The sequence below is a fragment of the Phacochoerus africanus genome, chromosome 13 (assembly GCF_016906955.1).
Source record: "Phacochoerus africanus isolate WHEZ1 chromosome 13, ROS_Pafr_v1, whole genome shotgun sequence".
Taxonomy (NCBI): domain Eukaryota; kingdom Metazoa; phylum Chordata; class Mammalia; order Artiodactyla; family Suidae; genus Phacochoerus; species Phacochoerus africanus.
Genome location: NC_062556.1, coordinates 45,229,188 through 45,251,457, shown reverse-complemented (window position 1 = coordinate 45,251,457; position 22,270 = coordinate 45,229,188).

Here is a 22,270-nt window from a genome sequence, read left to right as displayed (position 1 = left end):
ACTGAGGTCTCTCTCTTGTTAACAACAGAAACTGCGCTGCGTCTGTTTACCCCCTTCTGGATCATAAAAGAGACCAATGGGAACCAATCTCCTTGGAAATGGACACAACCTAGGGCAGAGTTGGGTTCTTCAGGCAGGTCCCACGGAAGATGAGTTCACTGTGAAAAATCACACCACAAGAGGAGTTCTCAGAGATCCCACCATGGCACAGGGGTTAAGAATCCAACTGCAGAGGCTCCGGTTAGTGCAGAGGCAAGGGTTCAATCCCTAGCCTGGCACAGTGGGTTAAGGATCCCATGTTGCCTCACCTGTGGGGATGTAGGTTGCAGTTGCAGCTTGGCTTCAAACCCTGGCCCAGGAACGTCCATATACTGTGGGTGCAGAAAAAAATTATATATATATATAATTTTTGTATATATATATATTACAAGACAAGAGGAAACCAATTGCCCTGCGAGAGCTGCACCAAATCCAAAAAAGAAAGAATTATAAATATTATATATAAAATAAACAACAGGATGTATTGTATTACACAGGGAACTATATTGAATATATTATAATAACCTATAATGGAAAATGATCTGAAAAAGAACACAGAACTGAAGCACTTTGCTGAAACACTGTAAATCAACCATACTTCAATTTATTTATTTATTTTTAGGGGTTCTCAGGCTAAGTGTCAAATCGGAGTTGTATACCCTGGCCTACCCCACAGCCACAGCAACCCCACTTCCTTAACCCACGGAGTGAGGCCAGGGATCAAACTCCTGGTTACTAGACAGACTCGTTTCCACTGAGCCCCCATGGGAACTCCTATACTTCAACTGACATAAAATAAAGAAGGAACTCTGAGTTTGTTTCAAATGTGTAAAGGAAAAAAAAATAGATTCCATAAGGCAAGGACAGAAAATTTACAAAAATAAAATAAAAAAGGGTACATCTGAAAAGGAGCTACAAGGAACGCTAGAACAGACCCATAGTCAATGGGATAATTTCGGGCAATTGAAGCTCCTTCCTAGGGCACATTTTTGGGGGCAGGGCCCCATGCTGGGGTTTGGTACAAAGTACAGTTGACAGAACTTGCGCTCAGCTTTAAAGAGTCTTTTACAGTCTCCCAACCCCGACCCTTCACTAGAGCTCCTTCTCATACGGTCATTTAAAAGATCGTTGAGTGCTGCTACTATTTCACAGGCTTGGTGGGGCAGATAATAAAAATGAAGGGCAGTCTCTGCCCTTGAGGAATTTACGATCTAGTAAGAGAGTGATTTCTGCAAGAGAGATACGAGAATAGACTACAGTCTAACTATAAAAGCTGTCATTGTCACAGCTACCATGTGTACCCAGCCTTATGCAAAGCACCTTCCTAATTGCATTCACTAATTCCCATGAGAACCCTATAAAATTAGTACTGGAGTTCTCGTCATGGCTCAGCGGAAACGAATCTGACTAGCATCCCTGAGAATGCAGGTTCAATCCCAGGCCTTGCTCAGTGGGTTAAGGATCCGGCATTGCCGTGAGCTGTGGTGTAGGTGGCCGACTGGGCTCAGATGCTGCATTGCTGTAGCTGGGGTGTAGGCCAGTGGCTATAGCTCCGATTGGACCCCGAGCCTGAGAACCTCCAGCCCTAAAAAGACAAAAAAAAAGAAAAAAATGGTATTATCATTTCATCCCCATTTTACAAGAAAATGGGTCCTTAGGGAGTTTCCATTGTGGCTCAGTGGTAACAAACTGGTCTAGCACCCATGAGGACTCGGGTCAATTCCTGGCCCAGCTCAGTGGGTTAAGGATCTTGAGTTGCCATGAGCGGTGGTGTAGGTCAAAGACAAGACTCAGATCTGGCATTGCTGTGACTGTGGTGTAGGCCGGCAGCGACAGCTCTGACTCAGCCCCTAGCCTGGGAACTTCCATATGCCCTGAAAAAAAAAAAAGAAAAGAAAAGGAAAAAAGGTAAAAAATAAAATAATAATTTTTTTTTTTTAAAAAAAAGAACTTTCCCATAGTCGAACAGGTAGGAGCTTTAAGAGTTAGGATCTCAACCCAAGTTTTCTGACCTGAGCACCCACCTTCTGTTTGGCTATATGTGACTTGATTTATGCAAAATGATTTCAGAGCACAGAGGAGGAAGGAATGGTCCAGCCTCTCCAGTCTTTATCTTCTCCTCCAACCGATCTCTTTTTTTCCCATTTCATAAGATAATTACCACTCAGAGAACATCGCTCTGGCTAAGAAGTCAGTGAATTGTAAGTCATGGTTCCAACTTGCAAGGAGCTTCTATTTCAGATAGAATGAGGGGGAAAAAATGCAATAATATGGAAATATTCTAAAATATGTAAATAATGTATATGTGGAATATATATTTTAAATACATTTGATGGCTATCTTTTGAGAGATGAAAGGAAGAACAGTGAGGGCTGGAATAGTCAAGAAAGCATGGAGAAAAATCACTTTTTTTTAAAAAAAGGAAAGAAAGCAGGGAGCAAAGGAAAGAGATTTGAGAACAACTAGGCCTTGAAGAAAAGTAAAAGGGACCAAGAACAGACTTTGTGGTTGCCAAGGGGGAGGAGGAGGGAGGGAGATGGATTGGGAATTTGGGTTAATAGATGCAAACTGTTGCCTTTGGAATGGATTAGCAATGAGATCCTGCTGTGTAGCACTGAGAACTCTGTCTAGTCACTTAAGATGGAGCACGATGATGGGAGAAAAAAGAATGTATCCATGTATGTGTTACTGGGTCACTTTGCTATACAGTGGAAAATTGACCAAACACTGTAAACCAGCTATAATGGAAAAAATAAAAAGTATTATTAAAAAAAAAAGAAAGAAAAGTCAAAGGAAATCAAAGAGAAAAAGGAAGGTCATTGCAGAAGAGTGGATTCAGACGAGTGGATTCAATCCATGAGTTCCCATGAAGGGCGGTCGTTTCCTAATCCTGGTTCTTTTATTTACCAACTGTTTGCAAGGCATTACTCACCTCTAGACCTCACGTATCAATCACTTTATCTTTCCAATGGGGATTAAAAATGCCTGACGCTGCACAGAAATTTTGTCAAGTGAATGAGGTCAGGTAAGGGACTTGCTCAGGGCCCTGGGCAGAAGGCGACAAACGTCAGAGGTCCACACATCTGTTATTCCATCTAAAGCTGAGAAAATTGAGGGAAATGTAATTATAGCCTTCGAGAATAGGAAGGGTTTTGAGGGAAAAGATGTAAATTGTTTTCCATGCTCACAAATAGATCACACCCCCCCCCAAAAAAAGGATTTAAGTGATGGTGGCCGTGTTTGATGAAAGCAGAATTGGAGGTTGGAATCTGTTTCAGAGAGTGGGAGGCTGGGGTGGGGGGGGGAGGGGTCATAAAAAGAGAAGAAATTTGTTATCTCTTTGGATATATTTTGAAACTGGGGATAGACTCCTTCTTGTACTAAGATGATAGGATTCTGTAAATATATGAGCTGGTATTTGCCAATAAAAACTTCCTCCTGTGTGGCCCTTTTTATCCAATAATGATTTCCTGCTCTTACTTTGGCTGCCAAATGTATCCAAAATGTAATCAGTGAGTACATTCGTAAGTCAAATTGCCAGCTTTAGCAATAACAGCTAATGTGCTGATCATTTGTAGTAGAATTTCGAAGCCAGCCAATGTTTAAGTTTTCTTGCCGTTTCAGACTCAACCGTCGTTTTGTTTTTAACCTTTTGCCCTTTCAACGCCTCCGAAATGATTAGCACGAATCCTTTTTGCCAAGAAGCATTTTTTCTTGTAAGAATTGTTCGCAGTTTCATCTGGAGTCAAAGTCAAATTTTAGAATCCTGAGCTTCCAAGACGGAGCAACCAAATCCTCTCCTGCCTGTCTAACTTCTTTTCCCACCAGGAAAATCTACTTACCTTTCTTCAGTGCCACACCAAGAGTGCCATCTGCCCAGAGACTGAGACGTGGAAACAGGTGAGACTGGCAGAGTATGCCCAGGTGAGGCAAGGTAGAATGCAGCACCAGACACTGTGGGCAGTGAACTCCCAGTGCCTGGGTCTCCCCATAACTAATTTGCCTATGAGCTAAACCTTCCCTCTTTGGCCTTCCCATTGTGGCTCAGTGGGTTACGAACAAGACTAGTATCCAGGAGGATGCAGGTTCCATCCCTGGCCTCAGTCAGTGGGTTAGGGATCCAGTGTTGCCAAACTACAGCATAGGTCACAATTTCTGCTTGGATCCAGCATTGCTGAGGCTGTGGCAAAGGACGGCAGCTGCAGCTCCTATTTGACCCCTCACCTGGGAATTTCCATATGCCAAAGGTGAGGCCCTAAAAAGAAAAAAACTAAAATAAGTAAATAAATAAATCTTTCCTTTTTGAATTTCCAGGTCCCTAAATCTAGTTAGGTATCTTGATGGCAGCCTCCTGGGTCTGCCACTCTGATTTTTTTTTTTTTTTTTTTTAGAGCCACACCTGCAGCATATGGAAGTTCCCAGGCTAGGGATCAAATGGGAGCTGCAGCTGCCAGCCTACACTACAGTGACAGCAACACCAGATCCAAGCCCCATCTGTGACCTACATCACAGTTCACGGCAATGCCAGATCCTTAACCCACTGAGCAAGGCCAGGGATCGAACCCACAACCTCACGGATACTAGTCAGATTCGTTTCTGCTGTGCCACAATAGGAACTCTCCTCCCTAGCATTCTTTTTTTTTTTTTTTTGTCTTTTTGCTGTTTCTTGGGCCGCTCCCACAGCATATGGAGGTTTCCAGTTCCCAGGCTAGAGGTCCAATCAGAGCCGTAGCCACCGGCCTACACCAGAGCCACAGCAACAGGGGATCCAAGCCACGCCTGCAACCTACACCACAGCTCACGGCAACACCAGATCCTTAACCCACTGAGCAAGGCCAGGGATCGAACCCGCAACCTCATGGTTCCTAGTCAGATTCATTAACCATTGAGACGCTATGGGAACTCCCATCCCCTCCCTAGCATTCTTGATCCTGGAGGTTGCCATGGCTATGAAGGAAGATTCCAAACCAGAATTTTCCAAGTGTTTTCTGCATTATGCCTAGGGGCGACATGCTCCTTAGACTAAATTCTCCTGCAGATTCACAATGTGAAAGCAGCACAAAAAAGGCTCTAAGACATCCTACAGGAGAAAAAGGGGGTGATGGGAATGACCTGTTTTAAGTTTGTTTAACTCAGCATCTTCCTATCTGGACTGGACAACTATTCTTTTTTTTTTTTTTTTTAACAGTCACACCTATAGCACATGGAAGTTCCTGGATCAGGAGTCAAATAGGAGCTGCAGCTGCAGGCCTACACCACAGCCATGGTAACACTGGATCCAAGCCGAATCTTCGACCTACTCCAAAGCTTTTGGCTACGCTGGATCCTTAACTCACTGAGCAAGGCCAGGGATCAAACACAAATCCTCACAGAGACAACATCTGGCCCTTAACCCAATGAGCCACAACAAGAACTCCTGGACAACTATTCATTCATCAAAATGCCTACCTCAGGAGTTCCCATTGTGGCACAGCCATTACGAACCCAACCAGTATACATGAGGACTTGGGTTCGATCCCTGGCCTCGTTTAGTGGGTTAAGGGTTGGGTATTGCCGTGAGCTTCAGTGTAGGTCACAGATGCATCTCAGACCTTGCGTTGCTGTGGCTTGGACCCCTAACCTGGGAACTTCCATAAGCTGCTAGTGCGGCCTTAAAAAAAAAAAAAAAAAAAGATATCCTACCCCTCTCATTTTAATCTCCTCAATCTAAATAGCAGTTTAGGATTCATACTGGGTGCAGACCTTGCTCCAACACATTCAATCTCTGTGCCTCTGCGAGGTACTTACCCCCTCAGCCACAGTTTTCATATCAGGAAATCAGTGCTAACATGAGGTAATATTAGCATCACCTTGGGTTGTTGTGAGAATAAGACACGTTCCCAGCACATGCTAAGCTCTCATTAGAAGCCCTATTTTTTTTTTTTTTTTGTCTTTTTGCCATTTCTTGGGCTGCTGCTGTGGCATATGGAGGTTCCCAGGCCAAGGGTCTAATCGGAGCTGTAGCCGCCGGCCTATGCCAAAGCCACAGCAACACAGGATCCGAGCCGTGTCTGCAACCTACACCACAGCTCACGGCAACGCCGGATCCTCAAGGCCAGGGAGTGAACCTGCAACCTGCAAGGCCTGGGAACCTCCATATGCCGCGGGAGAGGCCCAAGAAATGGCAAAAAGACAAAAAAAAAAAAAAGAAGTATTCCAAAGTACTGCTTTTATCAGTTCCCTGGATACTGATTTTTTTTTTTTTTTTTTAGGTGACTTAAATTTAGTCCTCACTCCTCTGCCTGCCTGTGAAAGTTTCCCAGACCTTGGGAGCTTCCTCCCCCTACTTGCTATCAAAGCCCGAGGTTCCCTAAGGAAAAGAGAAGAGCCTCCCCATCTGCCCTGCCTCCCAACACAGGCTTGTGTGGTCCATACGTACATGGTTTCTGCGACATTGGTCCTGGGGAAAACACACTCCTTTAAACTCACTTCTTTGGTAAGTCCTCCCTGAACTACGCTGGCCCCTACTGATGACTCCCTTCTCTATTTCCTGTGGTCTGTTCCACACAATTTAGCCTTTAATTATATGCTGTCTTCCATGGTCCACTAATTGTTTCCTGTATCTTCGTTTCATCTTCTCAAATAGGTTGTAAACAACTCGAGGGTAGGGACCACATCGTACACTTTTCTTCTTAATAACCCCAGACGTGCACATGAGTTGGGCACTTAATCCATCTCTGTCAATTCACTGAAGTTAGCCTTGTCCAAACGGCCACGGAGAGCTCACGGGACTCGCCCATCATTGGTATACACAACCTGAACCACCTTCGAGTAATCCGCATTGGTAACGCGTACATTTTCATGAACCCAAATTTGCTTGCTGTCTAAACTCGTCCCATACTCGACCAGATTCTCAACATACAGATTTAGGAATTGAAAACATTGATATTCCAAATTTCAAATCCCCTGTGACTTAGTTATAAATTGTCATGAGGGATGAGGAGTCTGGACTCTGCTTTCTTTGGGGAGCTGCTTTTTCTTTTTCTCCCCCCACCTTTTTTTTTTTTACTTTTTAGGGCCACACCCACATCATATGGAAGTTCCCAGGCTAGGGGTTGAATCCGAGCTACAGCTGCTGGCCTACACCACAGCCGCAGCAACCTGAGTTCTGAACCGTGTTTGCAACCTACACCACAGCTCCTGGCAACACCAGATCCCCCACCCACTGAGCCAGGGATGGAACCCCCATCCTCATGGACACTAGTCAGATTCCTTCGGGCTGCGCCACAGCAGGAACTCCCGAGAGCTGCTCTTCTGTCTTGGGAAGTTTATGCAAATGACGCAGGAGTTGGTGGAAGACTTAATTGCTCTCTAGTGAAAACCCAGACTGCTTGTTAGCATCTGTTAGCTTCAAGGAGAGCCAGCCACCACACAGTAGCCCTCTGTAAAAGTTACCGTCTCAGCGGTAAAGTACTTTGGGATCCTTGGATGAAAGGAAGCCTACCGTCCAAGACACTATTATTATTGTCATAAAGAATGGTGCTTTGTATTTTTATCAAAGGAGCTCAGAGTGGTTTGCAAACATTAACTAATTAATCCTCAAAAGAGAAAAAAAAGCAACCCTGTGAAACAGGTGGAAGGGTGATGTTATTATCCCCATTATGCGGTTAGGGAGACTGAGACACGTCTAAATTTGTTGACTTCCCCAAAGTCACGTGGCCGAGTTGGAAATGGAATCTGGGTCTCCTGACGCCCAGCTTGAACAGACCACGCTGCTTCTTGCGATGTATTTTTTTTTTCAAGTATGATTTACGATGTAAAAATAAATCTCAGGGAAAGTAAAGAGCATGTAACTTTTCAATAACCGTCATGTAATAAAATAGCAGACGTGGGAAAAACAACATCTTGAAAGAAAGACATGTGGGGAGAACAGTTTAATAAATCCAATGCTTTAATCAAAACTTTCCAAAAGGAGCTAGTGACTCTTTAAGGAATCTGATATTTAAACATTGCTGTTCTAATGGTTTAAAACAAAGAGGTATAATCCACCAAGTTTTCAACAGAAACTAGTCTAACAAGTTCTATACTTTATTTTTGAACTCTATTTCCTTATTTTTTCAGTGTTCTCAAGAACATTTTAAACGGTTATCCATGTGATGCAAATGTCACACGGAAGATATAAATACTGCTCTTCAGATACCTCGCATTCTTCCTGATTCAAAGCCGTAGTTTAATATTAATGCAATTCAGAAAATTGACAAGGAACAGTGTCTCCAAGGAAACAAGTGGAGGAGGGGAAGGGAGATATGAACTTGTGATTTGTTTAATAATTAGACATTCTGCCGTTTTGCCACTCTCCACATCATCAGTGAATATGCCAGCAGATAACATGCTCACAGTGTCCACAGTGGAGGCCCCACCTGAGAGCCGGCAAACCCTGAGCAGATGACCCTAAGTCAGTTTCAGGTTCAGAAACTCCATGTCATCCATCTATAAATTCCTTTGGTAATTTTTTTTATTTCAAAATTTCCCTGCATATAATATCAGGTAGTATTGCATTTCCTAGTATCTGCCTTCATCAAATTGATATAAAAGGGTACAGTAGGAGTTCCCTGGTGGCGCAGTGGGTTAAGGAGCCAGCGTTGTCACTACATCAGCTCAGGTCACTACTGTGGTGCATGTTCGATCCCTGGCCCAGGAACTTACACATGCCATGAGTGTGGCAAAAAAAAAAAAAAAAAAATACAGTAATCCAAATAATTCTATATCCAAAGCCACTATTAGAAACTGAGGTTACCTCATATACACACTACTATATATAAAATAGGTAACAAGGACCTACTGAAAGAACAAAACAATGCCATTTGCAGCAACATGGATGGAACTAGAGATTCTCATACTGAGTAAAGTAAATCAGAAAGAGAAAGACAAATACCATATGGTATCTCTTATAACTGAAATCTAATATATGGCACAAATGAACCTATCTACAGAAAAGAAACAAAGTCATGGACTGCGAGAACAAGCTTGTGTTTGCCAAATGGGAGGGGGAAGGAGTGGGATGAACTGGGAGTTTCGGGTTAGTAGGTGCAAACTATTGCATTTGGAGTGGATAAGCAATGAGATAATGCTGTAGAGCACAGGGAACTATATCCAACGGCTTGTGATGGAACATGATGGAAGATAATGTGAGAAACAGAATATATATATGTATGACTAAATCAACTATAGTTTAAAAAAAATTTTTTTAACGGACCTACTGGGGGTTCCCGTTGTGGCGCAGTGGAAACATATCCAACATGAGGATGTGGGTTCGATCCCTGGCCTCGCTCAGTGGGTTAAGCTTCCGGTGTTGCCATGAGCTGTGGTGTAGGTTGCAGATGCAGCTCGGATCTGGCATTGCTGCGGCTGTGGCATAGGCTGGAAACTACAGCTCTCATCGGACCCTAGCCTGGAAACCTTCATATGCTGTAGGTGCAGCCCTAAAAAGAAAGGGGGACCTACTGTATAGCACAGTGTAATCTACTCAATACTGTGTAATAACCTATATGGGAAAAGAATCTGTAAAGGAATGGATAGATGTATATGTGTAACTGATTTACTTCGCTGTACACCTGAAACTAACACAACTTTATAAGACAACCATACTCCAATAAAGTTTATGAAAGAAAGAAAGAGGGAAGGAAGGAAAGAAAGAAAGAGAGAGAGAGAGAGGGAGGGAGGGAGGAAGGAAGGAAGGAAGGAAGAAAAGAAAGGAAGAAAGAAAGAAGGAAAGAGAAATTGAGGTCACCTTTTTGAAGTTGAGGCATTATGCAACACAATTTTCTGGCATTATCATTCAGCTTCCATTCAAGAGGAAATTTTCAGTCTTTTGTTTTGACTTCTCCATTGTGTCCATATTTAGGCCTTTCTCTGGTGCTTATCACCACAATGCCTGCGTCCTCAGGAAGAGATATTTTAAGGAGACAAAAATGACAGCCAATCTGATTGAGAAGCCGTGCTGTACAGCAAAGACTAGATTAAAGATGAGTAACTACAAACTTTAGCCTCATTACTCACCTATCAGATAGCCAAGGGCCATTTTCCTTACTCTGTTGTGCTTGTGTTTCTATGTAAAAAAAGAATCAAAACAACACTTTTACCAACAGTAAAAAAATGTTAGGCATTTGAGATCCTAACCTGTGCCTGAAAGTCTACAAAATGAAGGCTTTATGCAATGACTCAACAAAAACGAAAGAACATTGGTTTTAAAAATGGGGGGAGGGAGAAAAAGAAAAAAAAATTACAAAGGAGGGCGACATCCATTCAACAGAAACTTCATCACCTTCAGCTGCTTGACAATTTTCCTCACAACCTACCTTCTCCAGCCAGCACTAGAAAAATAATTTATTTCCAAATGTTTTCAATCTACCAACATTTTAAAATTGAAATCTTTGAAAGGAGACTAAAGCATCAACTGCTTAAAAGAAGCCAATTTAAAGAAATGACAGCATTTCACTTTGAAAATAAAAGGGTCATTACCATGGGCTTATCGGTGCTCATTCCTTCTCTTTGCTGATTAAAAAAAAAAAAGTAACCTATCAGGATTTAAGCATTTCTTCAAACCAAGCAACCTGTTGAACAACTTCTTAATGTGCCTATCAATCATCTGATGATAAGAAGAGTTTGCATTCATAATAGCTAGTTGCTAAAATAAATACGTGTTACTATACCTAATTCAATCAACAATGGAACCTCAAAAGTCAGCAAAGGAATAATCAAACAATAAGTATGAATAGGTTGTAATTTTTCTGATTAACAAATGTTCTCCTTGTCATGTGATGTCAAGAGCTGCTCAAAGCCCTCAGGTAAATTTAGAATGTATGTATTTACTTTGGAGGGGTCTGTGTGCGCTCTCCCAATCAGGAACCCATGAGCTATAAGTTTGGCAAACACCAAGTTGTGCATTCAGAAGACATTTTAGAGAAATGGAATTTCTGCCTAACAGGCTCAAGGACCACAATTCATACAATCTAACAGAGATCAAATAAACATCTCAACCCCATGTTATTTTAAAGACATATGTCCTCAGTCAATCCAAGATTATTTTATAAAAAAGTTGCTGTAATAAGCCTTGATAATTCCATCTTCTTTTCCTGATTAGAACTAGATTCTCTCCCATGGAGGGAAAGAGAGAGATTTGAATCCTGAGCCAGCCATTCCTGCAGCCCCCTTTCCCAAATAACCAAAGTCAATTAGGGAGCGAAAGGGTCACAGTGAAAAGCTGATCATCCACAGCTCTTAGCATACACGTAATATGATCAACATGTCAGATCTAGGTTTCTAGCCCTTCTGGTTCCTCATCCCAACCATTTTGAGAGGAATGGCAGTAACAGCAAATCGAGTTCTGGGGCAAAATTGAGCAGTTAGGTTAAACATTTGGAGGTGGGGGTGCGGTGGCTTTTTAACAAAAGCAAAATGTTGGGGTGGCATATAATGCCCATGAAAGGTATCAGTGATGCATCAGATGGGAATAATTTCTTGCTTTGGTCTAGACTCATAATTCCATGCTATCCCCAAAGCTAAGGTTTTTAAACAGCGAGTTGGGTTAGTTTTTTGTTTTGTTTTGTTTTGTTTGCCATAATAACTTAGCCTAGATTTTGAGGACTAAATAAAGGAAAAGAATGAATGGAATGAGGGGATTGGATAAGTGATTGATTTCATATACATATTGGTGCTTCAGGTGTCATTAGTGGCTCCTGTAAAGAAATCCAGAGGAACAGAGAACCTCCTCTTTTAGGGCCCTCGGCTCATTTTAAGCATCGTAGAGTTTTCGGGATTAGGGTCTCAGAAATCCAGAGAAGGGAAAAATGTGTCATGCGGCTCTTATAAAGGAAGCAACTGACACCAAATGACTGTTAAATGCCTGCTAGGAAAACAAAAGTGTCATTAGACAGTCAGAGTCCTCTCTGGAAGCTAGATTTTAATAGGTTTTTGATTGTCACTTTTCTCCTTATTTCTTCATTACTCACACTTTGGAGGGATTCGCTTTCAAAAGGATTTGCTTAAACTTCCCCCTCAAAATCCAATTTGCAAATACACCTGCAATTGAATTTTCACTGGGTATGGTCACAGGTGCTCTGCTTTGCATCCAAAAGAGTCCAACCTCCCAAGCAGCCCCATGGCAACCAGGCGACATCTCAGAGTCCAGGTGACCGAGTCCCGCAGCCCTACTGGAAGGGGTGGGAAAATGGAGGCCATAATTCAGCTCCTCCAGCTGAACTCCACTTGGAGGATTAATTCTGAATTCTAGACTGACCCTCCAATAATCTAAGTGCTGGGTCTTAACAAGCGGATTGAATTTAGATCTCACTTTTATTGGAAGGGGAGTTCCCGCTGTAGCTCAGTTGTAACAAACCCAAATGGTATCCATGGGGATGTGCTTTTGATCCCTGGCCTTGCTCAGTGGGTTAAGGATCCAGCATTGCTGTGAGCTGTGGTGTAGGTCGAAGACGCAACTGGGGTCTGGTGTTGCTATGGCTGTGGCGCAGGCCAGTAGCTGCAGCTCCCATTCGACCCTTAGCCTGGAAACTTTCATATACCACAGGTATGGCCCTAAAAAGCAAAAAAAAAAAAAAAAAGGTTATTGGAAGATACTATTCAGACAGTGCAAATATTTTCCTGATACTTAGAAAAAAGTATTATAGGTTTAAGTGACTCTGGATTATGGAATCCATATTTTGTTTATTCCGGTTCATACCTGATCAAAATTATGAACTCTGAATCTATGCTTATCTATCCACCCAAGATTTTCATCAGTCAACAGATATTTTTTGAATGCCCAGTGTGTGCTTGTCTTGCATCAGGAGCAGAAAGAAATAAAAAGGAAACGCTGACTTTAGTGGTGAGGCCTGAATTATAAGAGATCTACTAATAACTAAATCTGTGTAGAACAAATTCAGTCTAGTTGTTAAAAACAAAAAGCTTGTGGCTCAGCAGGTTAAGAATCCAGCATTGTCACTGCTGTGGCTCTGGTTACAGCTTTGGCTTGGGTTCAATCCCTGGCTCCAGAACTTCCACATGCCACAGGCGCAGGCAAAGGAAAAAAAAAAAAAACAAACCCCAAGTGAAAAGCTATATTCAATAATTTATGATTCCATTGTAAGAAGAACTTTATATAATCTAGCACTATTTTTAAATTTTATTTGAAGCTATTTATTATTTAAATTTTATCTGAAGTTGGCATTAACTGAGTAATAAAGTAATTTTAATTATCAGACATCTTTCAGAGTAACTTTAGTACTGACTATATTGATTTTATTATTAATTTTCAATTAAGCTGACAATTATAACAGTAGACTATAATTGTATACTATCTTCTCTATTATCCTTGAAATTTCCTACAGCACTTGTGATTCATGTGGTTCGTTTTTATTTTATTTTATTTTGCTTTTTTTTCAAGGCCGCACCTACGGCATAAGGAGGTTCCCAGGATAGGGGTCCAGTGGAAGATACAGCTGCCGGCCTATGCAACACAGGATCCGAGCCGCATCTGCGACCTACACCACAACTCAAGGCAACACCAGACCCTTAACCCACTGAGCGAGGCCTGGAATGGAACCCGAAACCTCATGGTTACTCGTCGGATTGGTTTCCACTGTGCCACCACGGGAACTCCTTGTGCAGCTCCTTTTTTAGAGGCTAAGATACAGTTTCCTCCTTGCTAATCAGTACAATAATTCACTTTGAATGGTTATCTTCCACCACACGGGTCTAAACTATACTGCCTGATACCTTCTAATTGCAGCCATTTCTATGTTTGAAATATTTTTTTCTTTCTCAGGTTCCACTTCATTCCTCTGCTTTTCTTCTTCACCTCCCTCCCTTCCTCTCAGTCCGGGGCACCTTCATTCTGTTTCTTCCTTTTTTTACTTTTCTCGAATCCATCCCTAAAACATCTTCAAATCTACCTTCACGCAGGTACCATTGTACATCACAGCAATAAATTCCCTTCGGACCACAGCACCCCACAAACGCTTTGTAATTACAGGAGAGCGGGAAGGGGCGAGATGAGGCTAAAGGCCTTCATTTGTCACATCACCCATAGAGAAACAACCTTGTGTTTTTGAAGAAACACAGAAGAAAGTTGAAGGTGGGCCGTTGTATTTTAGCGTATTCTTACATTACTCCTAGTATCTGCCTCCATTGTTGGACTTATCGCCCTCCATTGTAATATGTATCTGTCTGTCCCACTAGATTGAGAGCCCTTTGAGGGCAGGAACTATGGGTTGTATCAGATCAGGCTCCTAGCAGATAACTAATAAATGTTTGGTGAGTGAGCAAATAAATTCCTTTCTGTGGTCGGGCCCTGAAACATTGCTCCAAACATATTGCTCCACCCCCTCCCCTCATATACAATCCTATCTCCCTTCATTTTCCCCCATATGCAACCCTCCACGTCTCTCCCCCTTCAGCTTCACTCTGGATCTCCTAATCTCTCTGCTAGCAGTGCTGGGGGCAGGAAGCCTCAGGTCAATCCTGACCAGGGTTACTCACCAGAATTATGTGCATCGCTAATCTTGATGTCATTGCCTGTCCTTTGGGTATCTAGGGTCGTCTTAAAAATGTGCATGTCCCACTAAATGACCTTTAAGAGGCCTAACAATTCCAGGATTGTGAGATGAAAGAATTCAGATCTGTTAGTTTTCAGGGAAATTCCTGCTTGTGATAGAAATGGAGGAGTGAGTCTTAGGGCTTCCGGACTGCATCTACCCATTAACCATGAAAGAAAATGTAAACTGCAAATATAAAGTTAAAAATGCCTAGATAACCCTGAAGAGCAGAGGCAGACCTAGACGAAGCCGCCTTGGCCCTCGGCCCTTTGCTTACCGTGGAAGAGATGTACCCCAATGTTTCTGCTCACCTGTCTGAATGTCACAATCACCTGGGTCCTTCAATTCAGATGGCTGGGCCTCCTGTTGTCCTCTGTCCCCAGCCACCTCAAATTCTGAGTCAGTGACATCGGAATGACATCAGGAATGTAGATGTTTAACTACATCGTGACACTCAGCCAGATAGAGGAACCAGGGACCTAGGGTGAGCGTCATTAAAAAAGCCAACAACTTACCTGCTCCCAGGACCCACAACCTGCCAGTGAGCAGGTTTCAAGCACCTCCTTTAACTCTTAGCCACTGAATCCAAGTGGTTTTCCGGACATGGGTCAGAAGCAGGTGATAGAAGGCAGGAAGTGGAACACAGCTGGCAAAGCTCCTGGGCTTTCTTGGTTTAAAGCATATGAATATGACTTGGTGAGACAAAGAGGCCTACAGAGGCTGGGGAAAGGGCACTATCAATGTGTAAGCATCCAAAAGAGAGCTTTGGCTTGTCCGACTGGAGAGGACCAGAGAGGGTTTAAGAACGTGGGAGCAACTGTAGCAGATCCATTACCTTGAACATGATGACATTAGGAGGCATTTTCTTTTCTTTCAGCAATCAGGTCTTGGGCACCCATCTGCCAAGTACAGTTCACAGGTCTCCATACACAGTCTCTGCCCTGAAGGAACACGACTCGCTGAAGACCTCTGATATGCAGCCATAAGGAACCAACAATTGCAATCTCATTTTGCAGAACATGGGAAATGGAGCATATAGGAATGTCTTATTCAAGTTCCAGGATTTTTGAAAAAAGACTTTGCTAAATAAGGAGTTCCCGTCGTGGCGCAGTGGTTAACGAATCCGACTAGGAACCATGAGGTTGCGGGTTCGGTCCCTGCCCTTGCTCAGTGGGTTAACGATCCGACGTTGCCATGATCTGTGGTGTAGGTTGCAGATGTGGCTCGGATCCCGTGTTGCTGTGGCTCTGGCGTAGGCCGGTGGCTACAGCTCCGATTCAACCCCTAGCCTGGGAACCTCCATATGCCGCGGGAGTGGCCCAAGAAATAGCAACAACAACAGACAAAAGACAAAAAGACAAAAAAAAAAGAGTTTGCTAAATGAAAAGGTCACTTTGCTTTCCAATAATACTTTTTCTTGGTCAAAAAGTTAAAGCGAATTTTAAGTATAGTTGATTTATGATATTGTGTTAGTTTCAGGTGGACAGCACAGCTATTCAGTGATATGTGTGTGTATATGTGTAATATATATATAATATATATATGTAACGTGTATATTACACACACACACACATATATATAAAATCTTTTCCAAGTTCTCTTCTGGGTTTTTACAAAATATTGAGTATAGTTCCCTGTGCTTTGAAGTGCTTTTTTAGCACTATCCTGATTTAGGTTTTCATAACTTTTCTGCCACATTTTTATAATAGCCTCTTACTCACCCTAACTCTGGCCTTTCCTATTAGCTTTACGTACGAACCTATGATCCATCACCCTTGTTCAGAAATGGTTCCTGGCTCCTCAGTGCAGAACAAACTAAATCGAATAAAAAAACTGAATCACTTAAACTCGCCATCCAGATCCCCAAAGGTCTAGCCTCAGTATTCCTTGCTAAGAGAGTCCCAGTATTCATTTATGCATGTATTCATTCATTTATTCAAGGAGTCTTAATTTACTTTTGCTACTTATTGAGGCTTGAGAATTCAAGAGAGAAAAATGACATAGTTTTTGCCTTCATAAAGGTGAAAAATGGGAAAATATCTAAGTAACATAATCATCATTTTAAAATAATTATTGAATTATTAATATTAAAATTATTATAGGGATGGGAGTCCCCGTCGTGGCGCAGTGGTTAACGAATCCAACTAGGAACCATGGGGTTGCATGTTCAATCCCTGGCCTTGCTCAGTGGGTTAAGGATCCTGCCTTGCTGTGGCTCTGGCATAGGCCGGTAGCTACAGCTCCAATTAGACCCCTAGCCTGGAAACTTCCCTATGCCACGGGAAGTGGCCCTGGAAAAGGCAAAAGGACCAAGTAAATAAATAAATAAATAAATAAATAAATAAATAAAATTATTATAGGGAGTTCCCGTTGTGACACAGTTCTAACCCTGACCTCAGTCAGTGGGTCGGGGTTCTGGCATTGCTGTGAGCCGTGGTGTAGGATGAAGATGCAGCTTGGGCCCAACATTGTTGAGGCTGTGGTGTAGGCCAGCAGCTGTAGCTCAGATTCAACCCCTAGCCTGGGAACTTCCATATGCTCTGGGTACGGCCCTAAAAAACAAAAAATTAGTAATAGTATATCATATTATAAAATCAAATGTTGATATTATTATATTAAAATAAATTTAAAAATAGAATGTTAACGCATTGTAATGAGTGCATTACAATAAAAATCATTATTAGTGAATGACTACCCAATACAATGGGTGCTTAAAAAGATGGGCCGGGTCTGTCTGGGAATGGGGATGGAGGATAATGTGGGAAAGCTTTGGGGAAGGCATTTTAAGAACTGAAGCCAAAGGATGAAAGTAGACTTTTCCAGGTGGATCAGAATGGGCAAAGGAAAACAGCATCTGTGAAGACTAGGGCAGTGGCCGGGAACGCGACAGGTTCTCCCAACTACCAGTTGGAGGTTCAGTATGGCAGCCACAAGATGGAAAAGGGAACATAAAAAGGGGTTGTGACTTGGGCAGTAGGTAAGAGACACACCTCGATGGCTCTAAAGCTTAGAGATTTCTCAGACTGGGGGAGGGCAGACACTGGGGAATTTCAGGCAGGGGAACAACACGTTCAGATTCAGGAAGATCATTCACCTCCCAACAGAGAACAAGTCCGGAGATCAAGTGCAAAGAAGGAAGAGACAGAGGGCAAGTTAGAGGGAGAACAAAGGGCGGTAGTTCCAGCGAGACCTGCTGAGGGTTTCCCACATACTTCTAGTCAAACCAAACTCCCTCTTGTTCCTCATTTAACAACCGCAATTTCCTGTTGGATGGTTTTGTTCTTAAAGCCACGAATGTTCCCCTCCCCCAGCCCTGCCAAATCCACACGCGCAAATTCAGCCCAAGTAATGCGTCTCCTACGGGTTTTCCCTAATGCACCAAAAGGAAAACTCCCTTCCTGTTCAAATCCCTATAGCAATTCATCCGTATCTCTCTTAGGGCACAGAGCACGTTTTCCCTGTGGTGACCATAAACTCACAGAGAAGGGAGCAGAACTCAGGCCATCACACAGGTCTGGTGTAGAGCTCACATTCGTGACTCAATAACCAATGAATGATACTGGAGTTACCCCAAGGAGTTTCAGTGTCCTCATCTATCAAACGGGACAAGTAAGACCTATTTTGCAGGGTATGTTTGAAGAATAAATGAAATGATAAATATAAGGCACCTAGCAGAGAAGCTGACCCACAGAAGGTGCTCAAAATTGGCATTTACTAATAACTATGAATAGACGGATCATCTACTTGATACTGTAGCCATGGCTGATTTATCTCTGACTCTGCCATTATCACCTTGCACAGCGCTCCATTTGAAGGCAGAATTCAGCATGTATTTGATGAATAAATAATGATAGCTAACATTTTAAGCCCTTCCTAAGTGCTAGGCACTGTTCTAAGGGCTTCATGTGGATTATTTCATTGAATCCTCACCATAACCTTATAAGGCAAATACTGCTATTATCTCGATTTTCAAGCCCATAGGGTGGTGCTTAACTTCTTTCAGAGCTCAGCAGCTAACAAAAGGGGAGAATGACTCACAATTCGCAAAGAGGTTTTTTTCTGGGAAGGCTCACCCATTGCTGAGGTGGATATGGCCAAAGTCATGTAATGTGAACCGCTAGAGAGAATCTATGTTCCACAGGAGGCGTCAATACTTGCAACTGAGTTACTTCAAAAATATTCGATTGGGTTACTAGTGTTGATTAGAAATACAGTCCTTCTGAATTCTGAATAGTTTCAGCTTTCTGGTAAGTGGTTCTTCCGGGACAAGCTATATCCCTCCAAAAGTCATACATTGAAATCCTAACTCCCAATATCTCCCAATGTGACTAGATTTGGAGACAGGGTCTTTAAAGATGTAGTCAAGGTTAGCAGAGGGCACTAGGGCGACCCCTAAACCAACATGACCAGCGTCCTTAGAAGAAAAGAGTAGGAGACATGGGAAGTTCTCATTGTGGCTCAGCAGAGATGAAACTGACTAATATCCATGAAGACACAGGTTTGACCCCTGGCCTTGCTCAGTGGGTTAAGGATCCAGGGTTGCCGTGAGCTGTGGTGTAGGTTACAGATGCAACCCGAATCCAGCGTTGCTATGGCTGTGGTGTAGGCTGGCAGCTACAGCTCCGATTGGACCCCTAGCCTAGGAACCTCCATATGCCACTGGTGCTGCCCTAAAAAAGAAAAGAGGAATTCCCATCATGACTCAGCGGAAATTAATCTGACTGGCATCCATGAGGACACAGTTTCAACCCCTGGCTTTGATCAGTGGGTTAAGGATCAGGTGCTGCGGTAATCTATGGTGTAGGTGGCAGATTCGGCTCGAATCCAGCATTGCTGTGGCTGTGGCATAGGCTGGTGGCTACAGCTCCCATTTGACCCCTGGCCTGGGAACTTACATATGTCGCCAGTGCAGCCGAAAGAAAGAAAGAAGAGAGAAAGGAAAGGAAAGGAAAGGAAAGGAAAGGAAAGGAAAGGAAAGGAAAGGAAAGGAAAGGAAAGGAAAGGAAAGGAAAGGAAAGGAAAGGAAAGGAAAGGAAAGGAAAGGAAAGGAAAGGAAAGGAGTAGGATATGAACATACCTAGAGGTAAGACCATGTAAACAGAGCAGGCACTGACTGAGGGGGAAATTTGCAAAGCATATATTTGAGAAAGGACTTGCATCTGGATTATATTAAGACTTCAACACAATAGTAAGAAAACAAACAGTATTTTTTTTCTTACAGAGATATAACAGACATGCAGCACTGGAACCAACCATCTTTCAACAGGAGAATGGGTAAATAAACCATGATCTATCCACACAATGGGATACTACTTGGCAAGAGAAGGAATGAAATATTCATACGGGTGACATGAATGAATCTCAAAATCATTACATGATATAGATTCAAAATAATCAAAAGGATCCAGACAATAATACATACATACAGTAAGATTTCATTTATATAAAATTCTTTTGTTTGGTTGGTTTTTTTAGGGCCGCACATGTGGAGGTTCCCAGGCTAAGGGTCGAATCAGAGCTACAGCTGCCTGGCCTACACCACAGCCACAGCAACACCAGATCCAAGCCATGTCTGTGACCTACGCAACACCTCTCGGCAATGCCAGATCCTTAACCCACTGAGCAAGGCCAGGGATTAAACTCGCATCCTCATGGACACCAGTCAGGTTTGTAACCCACTGAACCACAAAGGGGAACTCCTATATAAAATTCTTTAAAATGCAAAGTAGGATTTCCCTGGTGGCTAAGTGTGCTAAGAATCTGGCATTGTCACTGCTGTGGCTCAGGTCACTGTCACTGCTATGGTGCAGGTTTGATCCCTGGCCCAGGGAATTTCTTCATGCTGAGGTCAGGACCAAAAAAAAAAGGAGATGATACTGAAAGAAGAAAGCAGATCTGTGATTTCCTGGGAGGGGGAGTGACTAGAGGGGCAAAGAATGAATTTTAATGCTGCACAAAAAGACTTGGGGTGACAGATACATTCATTTTCTTTTTTTTTTCTCTCTTTTTTTTTTTGTCTTTTGAGGGCCGCACCCAAAGCATATGGAGGTTCCCAGGCTAGGGGTCTAATCAGAGCTATAGCTGCTGGCCTATACCACAGCCACAGCAACGCCAGATCCGAGCCGTGTCTGCGGCCTATACCACAGTTCACAGCAACACAAGATCCTTAACCCACTGAGCAAGGCCAGGGATTGAAACCACAACCTCCTGGTTCCTAGTAGGATTCGTTACTGCTGCACCAGGATGGGAACTCCTACATTCACTTTCTTGATTGTGGAGATGGTTTCACAGGTATGTATCTATATATGTACATAGATATGTCAACACTTATCAAATTGTATGCTTTGAAATACATGCAGTTTATTGTTTTTCAGTTAGACCTCAATAAATCTCCCTAAAAGAAGCAACAAAGTAAAAGCAAGATTTTTATTGGTCGACTCATACACCGATCATTCTGGAATCATTTGACATTTTTCTTTTTTGGGGGCAACACCAGTGGCCTATGGAGGTTCCTAGGCTGGAGGTCAAATTGGAGTTGCAGCTGCCGGCCTACACCACAGCCACAGCAACACCAGATCCAAGCCACGTCTGTACCCTACACCACAGCTCACGGCAATGCTGGATCCTTAACCCACTGAGTGAGGCCAGGGATTGAACCCTCATCCTCATGGACACGAGTCTGATTCGTTTCCAATGTGCCACAATGGGAACTCCTGGAATCATTCTCTTGTTTTGTTTTGTTTTTGTCTTTTTGCCATTTCTTGGGCCGCTCCCGCTGCATATGGAGGGTCCCAGGCTAGGGGTCTAATCGGAGCTGTAGCCGCCGGCCTACAGCAAAGTGGAATCATTCCTGGAGGAGCTTGTAACAGAGGAGAGCTGGAAAGACAGTATTGTTGCACCACTGTGTGTCGAGAACGTGGGGCCAAGCTGCTGGTAAGGGACGCCCAAGGAATGACACATTCGTGACCACTGAGACACCCCCCGGGTTCTCTCTGGGCCTTCCTGTGTGTGGAAAATGAGGGAGAGTTGAAGGTCGTTGGCTCTACTCCCACATAGCAAATTAAAAGTATTATTTAACCTTCTCACCCTTGACTGTTTATGAAGAGAACCATTTATTCTCTTGGGAAGATCTAAACCAGTGTAATCAAAGTATAGCCCACGTCCCTCCCACTGGCCTGGGATAGGATCAATAAAAATACTGAGAATAAACACTCCAAAATTTACATAACAATTTCACTGAGGAATTTTTTACTTATCACATCTAATATTAAAATAGTTGAGCTGGTACTTGATATACTTTTTTTTTTTTTTTTGGTCTTTTTAGGGCCACACCTGTGACATATGGAGTTTCCTAGGCTAGGGGTCGAATTGGAGCTACAGCTGCCAGCCTACACCACAGTCATAGCAACGAAGGATCCGAGACGCCTCTGTGACCTACACCACAGCTCATAGCAATGTTGGAACCTTAACCCACTGAGCGAGGCCAGGGATTGAACCCATGTCCTCATGGATACTAGTCGTGTTCATTAACCACTGAGCCACGACGGGAACTCCTTGATACACTTTTATTTCGTGTTTTTATTCAATATTTAATGGTTGCTTGAAAATACTTTTTTAAATTAATATTTCATTTCTCTTGTTTTTATCACGTTTTTTAAAAT